This window comes from Oryctolagus cuniculus, chromosome 13 (assembly GCF_051225735.1).
Source record: "Oryctolagus cuniculus isolate XC-2025 breed Fujian yellow rabbit chromosome 13, ASM5122573v1, whole genome shotgun sequence".
NCBI classification, from domain to species: domain Eukaryota; kingdom Metazoa; phylum Chordata; class Mammalia; order Lagomorpha; family Leporidae; genus Oryctolagus; species Oryctolagus cuniculus.
In genome coordinates, this window is record NC_142879.1 from 78,479,882 (window position 1) to 78,496,035 (window position 16,154).

The following is a 16,154-nucleotide window of genomic DNA, read 5'->3' on the forward strand; positions in this document are numbered from 1 at the left end:
TTAAACTACTGCAAGGGAAGGATGATGCGTTTGAAGGAGACTGGCATGTGTTCAGGTGATGAAGTGGTCTGGGTATAGCAGTAGAGCCAAAAGGATTTCCCAATGCATTGGCCATGGGATGTGAAAGAAAAGGAAAAAGCAACAGGAAGGTAGAGTTGCCATCAACTGAAAAGGAGAAAGATGCTGGGTGGAACAGAATTGGGGACAAGTCCAGAAGGCAGAAATATCTACTAGATGTTCAAATGTGTACCTCAACTACACAGATGGATATAAAAATTTAAAGATTCTAAAAAAGGTCTGGAAGAGAAGCAACTCCTGGCATCACTGGTACAGAGAGTATTTTTTTTTTTCATTTATGCAAAAATAAAAACACTTCCAGAATATGCAGAGGGGAACATTTCAACATGAAGGGTTACTCGGTAACAGATGAGAATACATGCTGCCTGCTATTTCTACCTTCCTGGAGGGTAAATTATGGACCTGAGAAACAATTTTCCCACCTCTGGCCCAATCTTCCTTTTGAATCTTGCATTCTTGAAGATCTACTTCCATACTGCTTTCCAAATTCCCATTTATCAGAATTCCCTGATCCAATACTAGTGCAAGATCTTGTGTGAAAATGAACTTAACACTCAATAATACAAAGTAGATTTTGTCTGACATTGGATAAAGCTGAGTGGATCTGGAGGTGTGGTACAAAGGGTTAAACTGCTTTTGAGACACCAGCTTCCCATATGGACCATTCAGTCTGATTCCTGCTCTTCTGCGTCTACTTCAGCTCTTGGCTAATGCATCTAGGAGGGCAGAAGATGACAACCCCAGTGCTTGAACATCTGCCACCCATGTGGGTAAACCTGGATTGAATTCTTTGCTCCTTGCTTTGGCCGAGCCTGGCTGTTGTGGCCATCTCGAGAGTGAATCAGTGGATAACAGACCACACATTATCGTGTGTGTGTGTCTATCTATCTGCCTATCTATCTGTCTGTCTATCTATCTGCCTCTCTACCTACCTACACACACACACTATACATGTATATAAACTTCAAGAAATGTATCTATCTATCTACCTATATACCTACCTACATACACACACTATACATTTATATAAACTTCAGGAAATCATTCTTGAGGTCGATGCTGTGGCATAGCTGGTAAAGCCACCACCTGCAGTGCCAACATCCCATATGGGCACTGGTTTGAGTCCCGGCTGTTCCACTTCCGATCCAGCTCTGCTATGGCCTGGGAAAGTGGAAGTGGATGGCTCAAATACTTCGACATCTGTTCCTATGTGGTAGACCTGGAAGAAGCTCCTGATTTCGGAACAGCACAGCTCTGACCATTGTGGCCATCTGGGGAACAAACCAGTGGATGGAAGACTCACTCTCTGCCTCTCCACAACTCTGCCTTTCAAATAAATACAAAGAAACCATTCTTCAGGCATGTCCCCAGATATAGACTCAGACAGCAAATTACAAAAACAATTACAAACATTCATGAAAACATAAAGACAGGACACATAAAGCTTTGTAAGCAAGAAATGAAACCCAGTGTATTAGAATGCCAATTCCACTTGTAAGGAAAGAAATGCAGATCAAGTAAAAGTTGACATAAAAGCTTTGTATTATATATTTATTCTATAAAGACTTTCATCAGTGGACCGAGGTCTCTGTGCCACACATTTTCACAATTAAAGTATTCAGAGATAAAAAGAAAATGATAATTACAAAAAGCCATAAAATTAGATTTGACAAAAGTAGATCTGGGCCAAACAGACAAATTAAAACTGAAATTACATTTTGGCCTGAATGAAAAATGACAGCTCTGCATAAGAATCTATCCAGTAAGAACGAAACAGCAAAGCTTAAAAATTTACATGTTGGCATATATAAAACTAGTCCAGGTCAAATTAAATGGGGAATCTAGAGGGCCAAAATATTAAAAGTCACATGCACTGTATTTAAAAACCATTAATCCTAGATTTTTTTTTTTGACAGGCAGAGTGGACAGTGAGAGAGAGAGACAGAGAGAAAGGTCTTCCTTTGCCGTTGGTTCACCCTCCAATGGCCACCGCGGCCGGCGCGCTGCGGCTGGCGCACCGCACTGATCCAATGGCAGGAGCCAGGTACTTATCCTGGTCTCCCACGGGGTGCAGGGCCCAAGGACTTGGGCCATCCTCCACTGCACTCCCTGGCCACAGCAGAGAGCTGGCCTGGAAGAGGGGCAACTGGGACAGAATCCGGCGCCCCGACCGGGACTAGAACCGGTGTGCTGGCGCCGCAAGGCGGAGGATTAGCCTAGTGAGCCATGGCGCCAGCCATTAATCCTAGATTTTTAAAAAGGGAAGTTTCATGAATTAGTACTTACTAGCCTTTATCATTTCAGTGTCTCATGGATATAGACTCAGGTATTTCTGAATTCAGCATTAAACACAGATGGTTTTGATTACTTCTAAGGAGCAAGAGATAGCAGAAACAGAAATCAGCACGAGACCTAGAGAACAGGCAGAAGGTAACAGAGAACCCTATTCCTTTCAACCTATCTACGCTGAATTCCTACTTCCCTAACCACCCCAAACCTGAATGCATCTCTCCACAATCAATAGGCAGATACAGCTGGCACCGTGGCTCACTAGGCTAATCCTCCGCCTAACGGCGCCGGCACACCGGGTTCTAGTCCCGGTCGGGGCGCCGGATTCTGTCCCGGTTGCCCCTCTTCTAGTCCAGCTCTCTGCTGTGGCCAGGGAGTGCAGTGGAGGATGGCCCAGGTGCTTGGGCCCTGCACCCCATGGGAGACCAGGATAAGCACCTGGCTCCTGCCATCGGATCAGTGCGGTGCGCCGGCTGCAGCGCGCCGGCCGCGGCGGCCATTGGAGGGTGAACCAACAGCAAAGGAAGACCTTTCTCTCTGTCTCTCTCTCTCACTGTAAAAAAAAGGCAGATACTTCTATGATCCTGGAAACTATCTGCAATACTGCTCCTCAGCTGGTCTGAGGCACAGGTTAACCACAGCCTCTGATGCCGGCATCCCACATGGGCACTGGTTTGAACCCATATGGGCACTGGTTCAAGTCCCAGCTGTTCCACTGCTGAGCCAACCTCCAGCTAATGTATCCAGCAAGCAAGCAGATGGCTCAGTATTTGAGCCTTCCCACCAATGTGGGAGACCTGGATAGAGTTCCAGGCTCATAGCTTTTGCTCTGACCAGCCCTGAAATGGCAAACATTTAGGGAATGAACCAGTCAATGGAAGACTCCCCGGCCCCCATCATTCTGTGACTATCTGTAACTATGCCTTTCAAAAATGTTAAAGAACGTTTTTCAAAAGTTAACCATTAAGTTAAAAAAATTTTATTCATCACCTCACATACTACCCAAAATATCCCAGAGAAATATAATTTTACTAGTATTGCTTTGCTTTTTTGGCTATCAGCTACCAAAAAAAATAAAAAAAAAGACTAAAGAACAGGTCAAAGCAATTATGGAACAGGCCACAACCTTTCAGAAGCTGCCAAGTGTCAGGTTGTTTCTGACATATTGTCATACAAACTTTGAAGTAAAGACTAAACAGAAGTCCAGTGCTAACTGTAAGGAAAAGGGTGTGTGCAGAGCAGTGCCTCCTCACACTGGGCACCAAATGTAGGGAAAAGGGTGCAGATCCACAGCGTTCAGAAAACAAACTCACAGCCAAGTCAAATTTAGTCAAAGAAAATAAACTCTCAGAGTTGGACCAACTGCCAGCAAGCACGCAGACTGAACACATGGCAGATGGCCCAGACCCCAGGAAGCTGTGCCCTTTTGTATCTTAAGTGGGCTGGGGGGTGGGGAGCCATAGGCGGAGGGGAACATTCCATAAAAGTTTTTCAAGTTTTTCCTTCTGGCTTTGAAACCTGGGGAAGAATGAGAATAATAGGATGAGAGATGAAATTGGCCCCTTGAAATAAGGCAGGAATAACCAGAACTTAAAATGGCTGAGGCTTGTATACTTGTTTCCTCAATCCGGATTCTGAGTATAGATAAGGAGGTGGGGCGTCAGTCTCTTTCTGGCTACTTCCTGCTGATATAGGGTGTAGACATGGGACAGGATATCTATACACTGGATCGGATTGATTGGGGAAGGAAAGCAAGCAGCCTTGTGTTGCTCCTGCATGATGGCTCTGGATCTAGAAGTCATGCCCTCCTCCAAGGGCTTTTGAACCCATGGATTAAGCAAAAGAGGGTCTGAGGGAATAGGGTCCATTCCCATAGCTTCCCTAGGAAAGAATCACCCCAACCCAGAACCTAAATTCTGAGTCCTCTAAGAGGAGACAGTGAGAGAAACCGACTGAACACCATGAGGTGACAGAGGCCTCTATTCCAATCTGATGGGGTTGATAATTAGGTCCTATGTCGGCATGTAGCAATGAGATGTGGCAAAGGCACTGGCAGTGACTTCACTGGGAAATGAGAAGCGCAAGTGGGAGTGAAAAAATATTCTGGAGAGCCTTCTCCCAGGGCCATCCAGGTCAGAAGGGAAAAAGGAGACTGTAGGAAAGAGAAAGGTAGCGGTTGGTGGAGATAGTACAAAGGGGAAGGAGTTCAGGAAGCAGAAGAACATTCAGATGAAGAGTGGGGAGGGGTCACAGCTCTTAGCCAGGGAATACAGGAGTGGCACACTGGGGCAAGATGGTGATCCCTCACTCCGCTCCTCACACGGAACACCAAAGGTAAGCAAAAGGGTGCAGAGCAGAGCAAAGACAGAATACGAACTCTCAGCCAGACCATACTTATTCAAAGAAGATAAATCTGCACATGCGGGTACTCAACTGCTAGCATGCACACAAAACACATGGCAGAGTGCCCAGACCCCAGTAGGCTGGACCTTTTTATATCTCAGGTGCACGGTGGGGTGGGAGGGCAGTAGGCAGAGGTGAGCTTCTCCATACAAGTTTTTCAAGTTGAGTCCCCTGGCTTCCAAACATGGGAAAAAATAATAGGGGATGGGGTGGAGAAAATTAGGGTATAAATCTTAATTGGTCTCTTGAAAGAAGGCAGGGGTAACAAAACCCAAAAATGGTTGAGGCTTATGACTGTTCCAGTAGGTCAAATATACACACACTAAGTTTCTTGGTAACAGCCGTTAGAAGCTTCTCTGTTGTGTCATCATTTCTGCTGGGCATTTGATGGCCTGGCCACAGGATATTACCTCAACTATATAATGTGCATACAAATCATACTACCTGTGGGTCTAGGGAGATAGTAAAGAAAACTAAGATAGAAGCTCAAACCAGGTATACCACATGTGTGGTAGAAATACAACACACATGATCCATCACTTGATGCCTCACCCAGGATATGGCAGTGGAACCAGAATTCACAAAACAGGCATGCCAATATTCTGTGCTGGTGTCCCAAACAATGCCAAATAACTGTTCCTTGACACTGTACATCCAGTTGAATAAGAGTAAATCTAATAATTTATAGCATTAACGACCACACACTTAACTGCTTTAAAATCTTATATATACAGGGTTTCATTCAAATTCATAACAGTCACAAGGAAACGTACACAAAACTCCAGAGTTTTGCCTAATGTCATCTAAGTACAGGTACTCAGACTTAAACACAAACCTAACTGAAAAATTATATCACACATTAGTTAAGGGTAAATGTAGGTACTACTATTCCCTGAACACTAAAAGTACTCCTGGTCAGCCTCTCAAGCTGATACTGTAAACACCAAGTATCTGCTGAATCTACTATGTAAATACTAAATACAGGTGTATCAAACAAGTTTTAGAATAGGCTCTGGAAGTGTTTTAAGCAAACCTAGTATTTCATGGCACAAAAACTGCCTACTTTTCCTCCATTCTCTGCATTGTCTAAGTCTTCTGTACTGAATGTGTAATAACAAAGAATAAAGTTAGAATGAGCTGCATTCTATAGGCCAAGTTCCCATCAATCCAGACCTTGCCTTGCATACATACAATACAGCAGAAATCAGGCACATAAAACTAACTTTATAGCACTACAGGGAGAGGCAAAGCTAAATAGTACTCTGCAGAACTCCCCTGCCCTATCCAGCGGCCACTACCAATCATGGGTGACAAACTGGACACACTAAATAGGACTAGTCCAAGCTGAAATGTGCTGTAAATCCAAAATATACACTGGACTTGAAACACTTGGCCAAAATTGTAACAATCCTTTAATAGTTTTCAACATATCAATTCAATGTAGAAACGATAATACTTTGGGTATATTAGGCTAAAGAAAAACCACAAATTGACTTCACACCATTTTCAAATGAGACTACTAGAAATGAACACAAAGTTGGCACTAATGTCTTTTTTCACTGTAAAGTGACACTCTGTGACCAAATTATTCAACTAAAGCAAGCAGCATGGACATCACCTGGGATCTTGTTCAAAGGCAGATCTTTGGGCCCCACTGCAGAAGTGCTAAAGGAGAATATGCATCCTAACAAGACGCCCAGTTGATCAATAGACACACTGAATACTGAGAGGCACTGTTGCAGAAAACTTGCATTTTCCCTAATGTGACAATCTCACTTTTCTTTAACACATCCACTTATTAAAATGCTGCAAGGTGTCAGGACTATTCTAGACAACCGGAACACAAGGTGGATAATCCATATAACCAAATTTCACTGCCTACTTTGGCAGAGTTTCTATTTGACAGAAGATTATTTAAAAATAACTATCCAGTTCTATTAATGCTTGTTTTTAAAAATGCAAATTTGCACAAACACAACTGCTGTATCATGGACTTTCAAACCAACCTATTAACGCACTAAGAACATAAACTCAAAGTGTTTGTGCATCACTGCCAGTATCGCTGGAAAAAAGACTGAAAATCAATGAAAATACCATAGAGAGTCCACTGAGCCACCGGATGTTAAGAAAATCTAAAGGTGTTTGCTTAGTAATTTTATAAAGATTTGTAGCTTAAGGAGTGCTAAAAAAGAAGAAACATTTCAATTTAAAAAGCAGCACTAATAGAAAAACAGCATATGACAAAATTGATCTATGTAAAAGAATAGGGTGCCGATACAAACCATGAGCTCCATTAGAGAAAGAAGCTATTCTGGTTTCCTAAGTTCTGTCCTGTATTTCACTGCACCTATTTGATTCTAGAGAGATGTAGTACTCCAAACCAAACAAGCAGTTACTCACAGTTCCCATGTTTCTAATTATAATTAAGTAAAATGAATTGAGCCCACAAGAAACTGAAAAAGGGAATGATTCTCTCTTCTGCACACTCCCACTTGGTTATCTACCACCGAAGAGTCCCTTAAAGAAAGCAGCTTCAAGTCCACAATGCCAAAGTTCCCATTAATCCCATCCTGCTACTAAAGACGGTGGGAGCCCTAGGCAGCTAAGAGCTGACACTTACTTACCAAGATATCATACAAGCAGTTCAAACCTGATATGAAAATTTATACAGAGAATCTGTTGCTTATTCACCACACTATACCAGACACATTCTTATGTGTGGTTAACCTCCAAGAATATGAATTTCTGAAGAGCTATTAGTCAAAGCAGGATATAGCTCCTCAAAGATTTGCTGAATGAATAATACAAGCCTGTGAATTCACACAATGCAAGAAAAAAAAACTTTATCTGATTAAGTGTAGGAAGTACTGATTTGCTTTTTAAAATGAAATCACAAATACAGGAAGTTGGAAGAATTGCTGATAGTGAATCAGATTTTTTCTTTTACTTTTCAAACACTGTACTCCTTCTGTATTTCTCCCCTGTGTTTCACTGTCAAGAATGAAGGTAGAGAATAAGGGATTTGTAAGTTACATACAAGCAATATCACTGAAAGTACATAAATACTCACACAATTTGAAAAAATAATCCCATTTCCAAGAAATTATATAGAGAGATTCAATATGGTTGAATTGAGCATGGCCACACTAACAAGTTGCTCTGAAATATGAAAAATACAAAAGAATGACTACCTTTCCAGGGGTCTGACTTATGGGGGGGAGCAACAAACAAGGAAGCCTCCCCAGGACTAGAAAAGACACAGGCCCCACTGAAGCCAGCTGAGTTGGAAGGAGAGCTGAGTGGCAAAGCCAGCTGCCAGCTGCCAGCTTCCACCTGAGGTAAAGGTAAAAAGAAATTGAAACAAACTGTGCTGCTCACTCTTTTAGCTTACAGGGAATTCCATAGCCACCCACTGAATGTTTATTTAAAGTTTTAATTATTTATCTGAAAGTCTGAGGGAGAGGGAGCAAGGGGGGGGAGAAGAAGGGGAAGAGAGAGAGGAGAGAGGAGAGAGGAGGGGGAAGGAGGAGTGGAGAAGTCTTCCATCCACTGTTTCTCTGCCAAAATGGCTACAATAGCCAGAGCTGGGCCAATCCTAATCAAGGAGACAGAAGCATCCTTCAGTTCTCTGACCTGGGTGTAGGGTCCCAAGAACTTGGGCCACCTTCTGCTTTCCCATGCCACAACAGAGAGCTGGATCAGAACTGCAGCAGTAGCGACTTGAACCAGTGCCCATATGGGATGCTGGCACTTTTATCCACTATGCCACAGCTTCCCCCGGTTTAAAAATTTTATTAATTTAAAAGGCAGAGTTACAGAGAGCCAGAGGCAGAGAGAGACTCACTCACTTGTACTTCAGCCTGGAGGGCCGACTGGGATGTGAGCAACCATTGGGCATACAGCAGGGAAACCGCCTTGCTTCCTTTCCTTACCCCAATTTCAGAGAGACAAATTCCACAGTGAAAAATCATGCAGTATGCCTCTGTTCTTCTACCAGTATCACAGACTCAGGGCAATGTGTGGGGCAAAGGATAAACACAGCTGATACTAAGACAAAAGGAAATCACTCAGAGACTATACCCCTGGCCTCATCCAGATCTAAACCAAAAGGAACAACACAAGTGATACCCTGTAAACCAGTTAAACCATACATTCTTTATCATAAAGATGAAAGGGCAAATACAGAACGTGGGCAGACAATAACATAGACATATAGGAGACATGAAAAAGCTGAGTAGCATGACATCTCCAAACAACACAGTAATCCTCCAGAATCAGATCCTAAACTGAAGGGAATTTTTGCAATGAAAGAAAAAGAATTCAAAATAATAAGTGTAGCTCAGTGAGATGCAGGAGAATTCAGCTAGATAAAGAAATGAGAAAATCAGTGAGTAACATGAATGAAAATATTACTGAGATAAAATTCACCAAGAAGAACCAAACAGAAATTTTGGACATGAAACACCCAATCAGTGGAAAAAAATAGCTTTAACAGCAGAATAAACAAAGCAGAGGAAAAAATATGACTGCAAGGACTAGAATTTTAAAATTCTTCAATTCAGTAAACTTGCATTATAAAATAAACACATGGGAAAAGTAACTTTTTTAAAAGGCTGTTTTAATTTTTTTGAATGTCCAATTTACAGAGTGAGAGATACAGCTAGAAAGAAATAGAGTAAAAGAGGAGAGAGATTGAGCGATCTCCCACCTGCTGCTTCATTCCTTGCCTGGCTACAAGGACTAGGGCTGAGGCTGAGCCAGGCCACAGCCAGGAGCCCAGAGCCTGGAGCCAGAGGCTCCATCTGGGTCTCTCTCATGGGCAGGGACCCAAGCAGTTGGGCCATCTTTGGCTACCTTCCAAAGTGGAAGCCGGGATCGTAAATGGAACATCCAGGACATGAACCAACAGCCATATGGGATGCAGGAGCTGCAGGTGGTGGCTCCACAGTGAAGGCCCCAAAAACAGTAGTTTTGGAGGCTACTGGTGAACTCACAGAAGGAGAATTCAAGAAAGAAATTCCATTCAAAATAGCAACTGAAAAAAATCAAATATTTAGAAATAAATTTAACCAAAGCAGTGAAAGATCCCTGCAATCAAAACTATCAAACATTGATGAAAGATACAAACAAAAATGGAAAGATACTCCTTGCTCATTGATTAGAAAAGTTAGGATCATTAAAACATCTACGCCAGAGTAATTTACAGATTCAATGGAATCCCTATCAAAATACCAATGGCAGTTTTCACAGAATTAGAAAGGACAATCCTAAAATTCATATGGAATCACAAAAGACCAAGAATAGCTGAAGTGATCCTGAACAAGAGAAACAAGCTGGAGGCATCACAATAACTGATATCAAAGCATACTACAAAGCTATAATAATTAAAACAGCTTGGTACTGGCATAAAAACTGATATATAGCTCAATGGAATAGGAGACAGAGCCCAGAATTTAATCCACATACCTACAGCCAACTGACTTCTGACAAAAGTGCTCAGAATACACAGTGGAGTTAATGATAATATCTTCAAAATGGTACTGACAAAATTGGATTCATATATGTAGAAGAATGAAATTAGATCTGTATCTCTCACCACATACAAACATCAACTGAACATAGATCAAAGACCTAATTTAAGACCTGACATTATGAAGTTTCTGAAAGAAAACATAGGGGAAACACTCAAAGACACTGGTGCAGGGAACAACTTCTTGGACAGGAACCCCGAAGCACAGGCAACAAAAGCAAAACAAAGTAAATGGGACTGTATCAAACTCAGAAGTAAACGACATGATAATTAGAGTGGAGAGACATCCAACAGGATGGGGAAAGTATTTGCAAACCATCAGACAAAGGATTGATATCCTGAATATATCAACAACTTAAAAAAGTCAACAATGAAGTCAATCCAGTTCAGAAATGGAAAAGGATTTCAACAGACCATCCTCAAAATGCAAAAATACAAATGGCAAAAAAACACACGAAGAAATGCTCCACATCTCCAGGCTTCAGGGAAACCCAAATCAAAACCACAAGGAGGTCTCTTCTCAGCCCTATTAGAATGGCTAAAATCCAAAACACAGTAAAAATGCTGGCAAGGATGTGGTGAAATGGGAACACTCCCTCTGGAAGAGGGAGAAATCTTACAAAATAAAAAAGAAGAAAGAAATGTTTTGTGTATCAGTATTGCTACAAATACAGTTTTGTAAAACTCTGTTTTATACTTTTGTGAAACCAACAGTTAAAGATGTTATGCTATCATATTTTATTGATCTGTAATTACTTTAAAATTTACTGCACAAAGGTGAAAAGCACTCTTCATATTCAGTCTATATTCTCACTAAACTGGCATTTTGATTTTACTTGTTAAACTTACCTGATATTGTATTAAACATTTTTACTGTAATATAATTTGAAAATTGGCTCTCTCAAAAACTAAACCAAAGACAGAAAGAAAAGGGAGAAGGAAACATGGTGGAAGGGAGAAATGGGGAGGGAGGAAGGGAATGTCCCTGTGTTCTTACAATGTGTCTAAAAGCACACTGAGTCTGTTACAAACACCATTAAAATAAAAACAATATATAAATAAATACTGAGGAAAACAATGCATATTAATTTGTTCCCTACATCCCTGCTTACCTATTTGCAAAAAATGCCAAACTTTGTATAGAACTAAGAAAATGAGGTACATTAAGTAAATAACAAATACTGAAATATATTAACTGTAATCAGTGTGATATGTTAATAAATTTCATATAATGTCAGAAGAGAAAACTTCACATAGTACTAATGCATTTACATAAAATGTGTATACACATATGAAAAAGATGAAGATAATTCACAAAGAGAACTATATGAACTAAATAAAATTAAAACACAATGTAAGTTCTCAATTTCCTTTTAAAACTGTTGAGAACTGTAATGATTTTTATAATTCAAGGGAAAAGGATTTGAAATCTTAGTTAACATGCTCATTAGGTTCACCTGCATTTCCTACCAGAAGTACTTGGGTTCAGTATTCACTTCCGGCTCCTGGCACTACTTCCTATTAATGGGGACTTAGAAGGTATGTTGTGATAGCTCATGAAATTGGGTACCTGTTTCTGGCTCCTGACTCTAGCTTCTTGTAATGTGGACCAGGATGGCAGTGGTTAGGGTTCAAATATTTGGGTACCCATCATCCATGTGGGAAACACGGGATGAGTTCCCAACTCTTCAACACAGCCAGGCTCAGGCTCAGTAGTTGTCGGAATTAGGAAGTGAACCAGCAGATAGGAGTCCCCTTTATATCTGTTTCTTGCATATTGTGTGTGTGCATATGTGTATGTGCATGCATGAGTGTCTACCTCTGAAATAAATTTTAAGAATAGATAAAAACCACGTTTTTGAAAAAGTTTATTCATTTGAAAGGCAAAGAGAGCTCTCCCATCTACTCCCTCACACCTCAAATGCCTGCAAACAGCTGGAACTGTGTCAGGCTGAAGTTAGGTGCCAGGAACTCTGTCTCCCATGTAGGTGACAAGGATCCAGACACTGTCTCCCAGGACACACATTACCAGAAAAGCCAGAATTGAAAATGGATCCAGAATTCAAATCTAGGCACTTTAACACAGGGTCTGACATACCAAGGAGTGCCCCCAATAACACTTTTTAGACTCACAAATGACACCCAAAGGCTGTCAGAAAGCCTAAAACTAGTTTAAGGTGATCTTTGAAAGCTAAAGAAAAACTGCCTTGGATTTGCATGAATATCTCCCTTTTTCCATTTAGCATATTATAACAATGATGAATTTTCCTCTTTAGTAAAGGCCTCATTTCATACAAGAGTGCAGGCCAAAAACAATCATTTTACACTGGCTAATATCTCTCTGATAGGAACAATTTGTGTCAACAGAAATAAATAGGACACAACAGCAGCAATAAGCAAAAAAAAAAAAAAACAAAAACAACAACAAAACACACACACACATACACTTTATAATTTAAAAATGTTCCGGCTACATAAAACGATGAACAGAAACTCAAATTGTGACAACAGGAAAAATTCTCCACAGTGTAAATCGTCTAAGACAAAAATATTTCAAATACATCTTCTCTATCCCATTAATTTAAAAATATTCCAGATGCATTCATTATTTTCCCTCTTAATTTTTTTTTTGACAGGCAGAGTGGATAGTGAGAGAGAGAGACAGAGAGAAAGGTCTTCCTTTGCCGTTGGTTCACTCTCCAATGGTCGCCACGGCTGGCGCAATGCGGCCGGCGCACCACGCTGATCTGATGGCAGGAGCCAGGTGCTTCTGGTCTCCCATGGGGTGCAGGGCCCAAGCACTTGGGCCATCCTCCACTGCCTTCCCGGGCCACAGCAGAGAGCTGGCCTGGAAGAGGAGCAACCGGGAAAGAATCCGGCGCCCCGACCGGGATTAGAACCCAGTGTGCCGGTGCTGCTAGGTGGAGGATTAGCCTTTTGAGCCATGGTGCCGGCCTCCCTTTTAATTTTAATAAAAACAAGGTAACAATTTTTACTGGAAAAGACAAAAATAAATAAACTAGCAAACGAGATTTTGACATAGCAGAAAGACAGGAGTGCCCAGCAACTATACTAGAGTGCTGCTTTCAATACCCTACAAGATTAGTGAGGGCTCCGCCATACACTGGGGCTGCCACCAGCACTGGAACATTCCCCCACCTTACACCTGGTTCGTAAGGATGAAACAGGTGGCCAGGGCGAGGGACCACCCCCTAAAGCCCAATCCCCTTCACCCTGCCTCCACACCACCACCGCAGCTGGCCTTTTATTTTTTTTTCCCTTTTACATCTTTTCAGTTAGTGACCAGGAAAGCAATTCAATGATTTCAAGGATACAGTTTTTTTGTTTGTTTGTTTGTTTGTTTTTTTGACAGGCAGAGTGAAAACTGAGAGAGAGACAGAGAAAGGTCTTCCTTTGCCGTTGGTTCACCCTCCAATGGCCACCGCGGCTAGCAAGCTGCAGCCGGCGCAATGCACTGATCAGAAGGCAGCAGCCAGGTGCTTCTCCTGGTCTCCCCTGGGGTGCAGGGCCAAGGACTTGGGCCATCCTCCACTGCACTCCCTGGCCACAGAAGAGAGCTGGCCTGGAAGAGGTGCAACCGGAACAGAATCCGGTGCCACGACCGGGACTAGAACCCGGGGTGCCGGGGCCGAACGGCAGAGGATTAGCCTATTGAGCCGCGACGCTGGCCCAGGGATACAGTTCTAAGGAGCATCAGCTGCACTAAAGACAGGAGGCCTCTCCTCTCCCGAGGTGCCCCAACATGCACTGAACTCAACTCAGTTAGCACAGGTGGAAAACCGCCCCAGCACATACCAAGTCCATCTTGTAAGGCAACACAGCACACCTGCAGTTTCCTTGGGTTTCTCATGCACCTCCTTCTGGTCTTTCTGGTCTTGGGCCTGGGCCATTTCACCAGAGAGCACCAAGAAAGGACGTGTGCCCCAGTGAATACTGCAAAGCGTCTCGTGTCCTCCAATCTGGCGGGTGAGGTCAGCAGGGCAGTAAGCGTCACCCAGCCACTCCTGCCTCTGGCCTCACAATGCGCCAACACCTGGGACACATCCCAGGGAGGCACATGTACTGGAATGCGTGTCCCGCACCTGAAGCCCCCTCATTTCAGCCGGGTACCCGCTTCAAAGCCCACATCACTGGAGGCCTTTTGGGACAGGAGACCAAAAAGGTGCATCTAGCTGTGAACAGAAGGGCTGCGGGAGGGAGGTGAGGGGGAGGACCTAGGCAGACCCAAGAGAAGTTTCCAAGCAGGTTCAGGCCACAACTCCCAGATGCCTATGAAGACCATGGACCAGGGGGCCATGGTCACTATCACAGCAACAGATGCGAAATCCCACATCACCTGAACACACGTCTGACAAGGATAACGCGTGTTCTCCAGTCTCCCTGCACAAGCTCCCTCCCCAACACACATCCAAAGAGGCGACGTCACTGAAAACCTCCTGAATGAAGGGCCCGGTGTTGTGGGTGCCAGTAGGGAGCATCTGGCGCCTCTGCCCAAACTCCTGCCAGCCGCAAGGCCCAGCTGTCTGAGAGGTCGGAGAGAGTCCAATGCCTACCCGCTGGTCCTCCCTTGACCTCACGCTAGTGGGACTCTTTAGTCTCCGTGGAAAGCTGGGGGTGACTGTTGCCCTTCTGCTTCTCTCATCCTCTGGCCCAGCGGCCCTTTGAGCCCTGTGTGGCAGGACTACCGGAGACAACCTCCAGGGGGCTGGAGGGCGCGTGTTTCCTGAATCCAAGGAAGCCCACCCAAGCCCACTCGGCTTCCAATCCCAGAAACTCCTTCTGTCTAAGAGCAGACCAGCTAAGAGGCTCGGCCAGCGTCCCGACGGACCGCAAACACAACTCCCACCGCCACCTGCCGCTGTCCTACCAAGAGCCATGGGACTGGCAGCCCATCCACGTGGCCAGCAGGGTGCCTGGCACCTGAAGCCCGCACCCGCCGTTCTGCCTGGCTCCCACAGAATGTCAGCAAGCACCCTCTGGACCCTGGCAGAAAAACCCGCCATGCCCCATAGGGGAGGATCCGAGAGCATGCCGCTTCCCCCTACCCTCCCGACCCTCGCGCGAGGACCAAGCCTCTGCTGGCCCCCACACCTTACCTCTTGAACCCACACTCCAGGCACCGGCTCACCCAACCCCCTCTGGACATCTAGACGGCCTGGGTGCGGGCCCTCAGTGCCCAGCCACCCAACAGCCCGAGCACATTCACCTTGCCAGCGGCGCCCGGGGCTGCCCGCTCCAGGTCAAGCTGGGTTGGGCCTGGGCCTGGGACTCGACGGCATTTGGGGCGCCGACGCCGCAGCTTCTTGACCTCCCGCTCGCAGAAACTCACCATTTCCGGGTGTCGGGAGAAAGTCGGTCCCAAGACAGCGACAGGCGGGGGCACAGCGGGCTGAGGAGACCCCTCCAAAGATCATCTACCACTCAGCCCGGTGCTCCGACTCGCCTCCGCTCGCTGCTCCAGGACCCGCAAAGCTGGCCGCCTCCTCGGGATCACGCCCCGTCCCTCCGCCCACGCACGCAGGCACGTCCTGACGTCACAGAGAGCGCCGCCCAGGAGACCCACCCCAGCACTCGCCCCTCAGCCCGAGGCTCCGCCCCCTTCTTCTCACCTACCCACCCCCACCCCCATCACCTCTGGACAGCTGCCTGACCTTTGACACCTGGCAGCCCCGGCTCGCACCAGCCACACTCCTCCATGCTATCCCCAAGCAAGACGTTTCACGTGCAGAAACGCAACCCATCAAGCTTTGCTTTAGATCTTGCCTTGGGGCTTGCACTGAAATCGGATTATGGAACCTAACATCACTTTTCTTCGCCTGAGCACATTTGATCT

General features: G+C 44.5%; 1 long non-coding RNA gene across 2 annotated transcripts in view; it reads right to left on the reverse strand.

The window, feature by feature from the left end:
* LOC127487868 (uncharacterized) overlaps positions 1–15,868 on the reverse strand; it is an 80,915-nt gene extending 65,047 nt beyond the window's left edge. For both annotated transcript variants that reach the window (XR_016219796.1, XR_016219797.1), the window contains exon 1: positions 15,651–15,868. This is a non-coding gene — a long non-coding RNA (uncharacterized LOC127487868). The remainder of the gene's footprint in view (positions 1–15,650) is intronic.
* Positions 15,869–16,154: the final 286 nt, after the last annotated feature.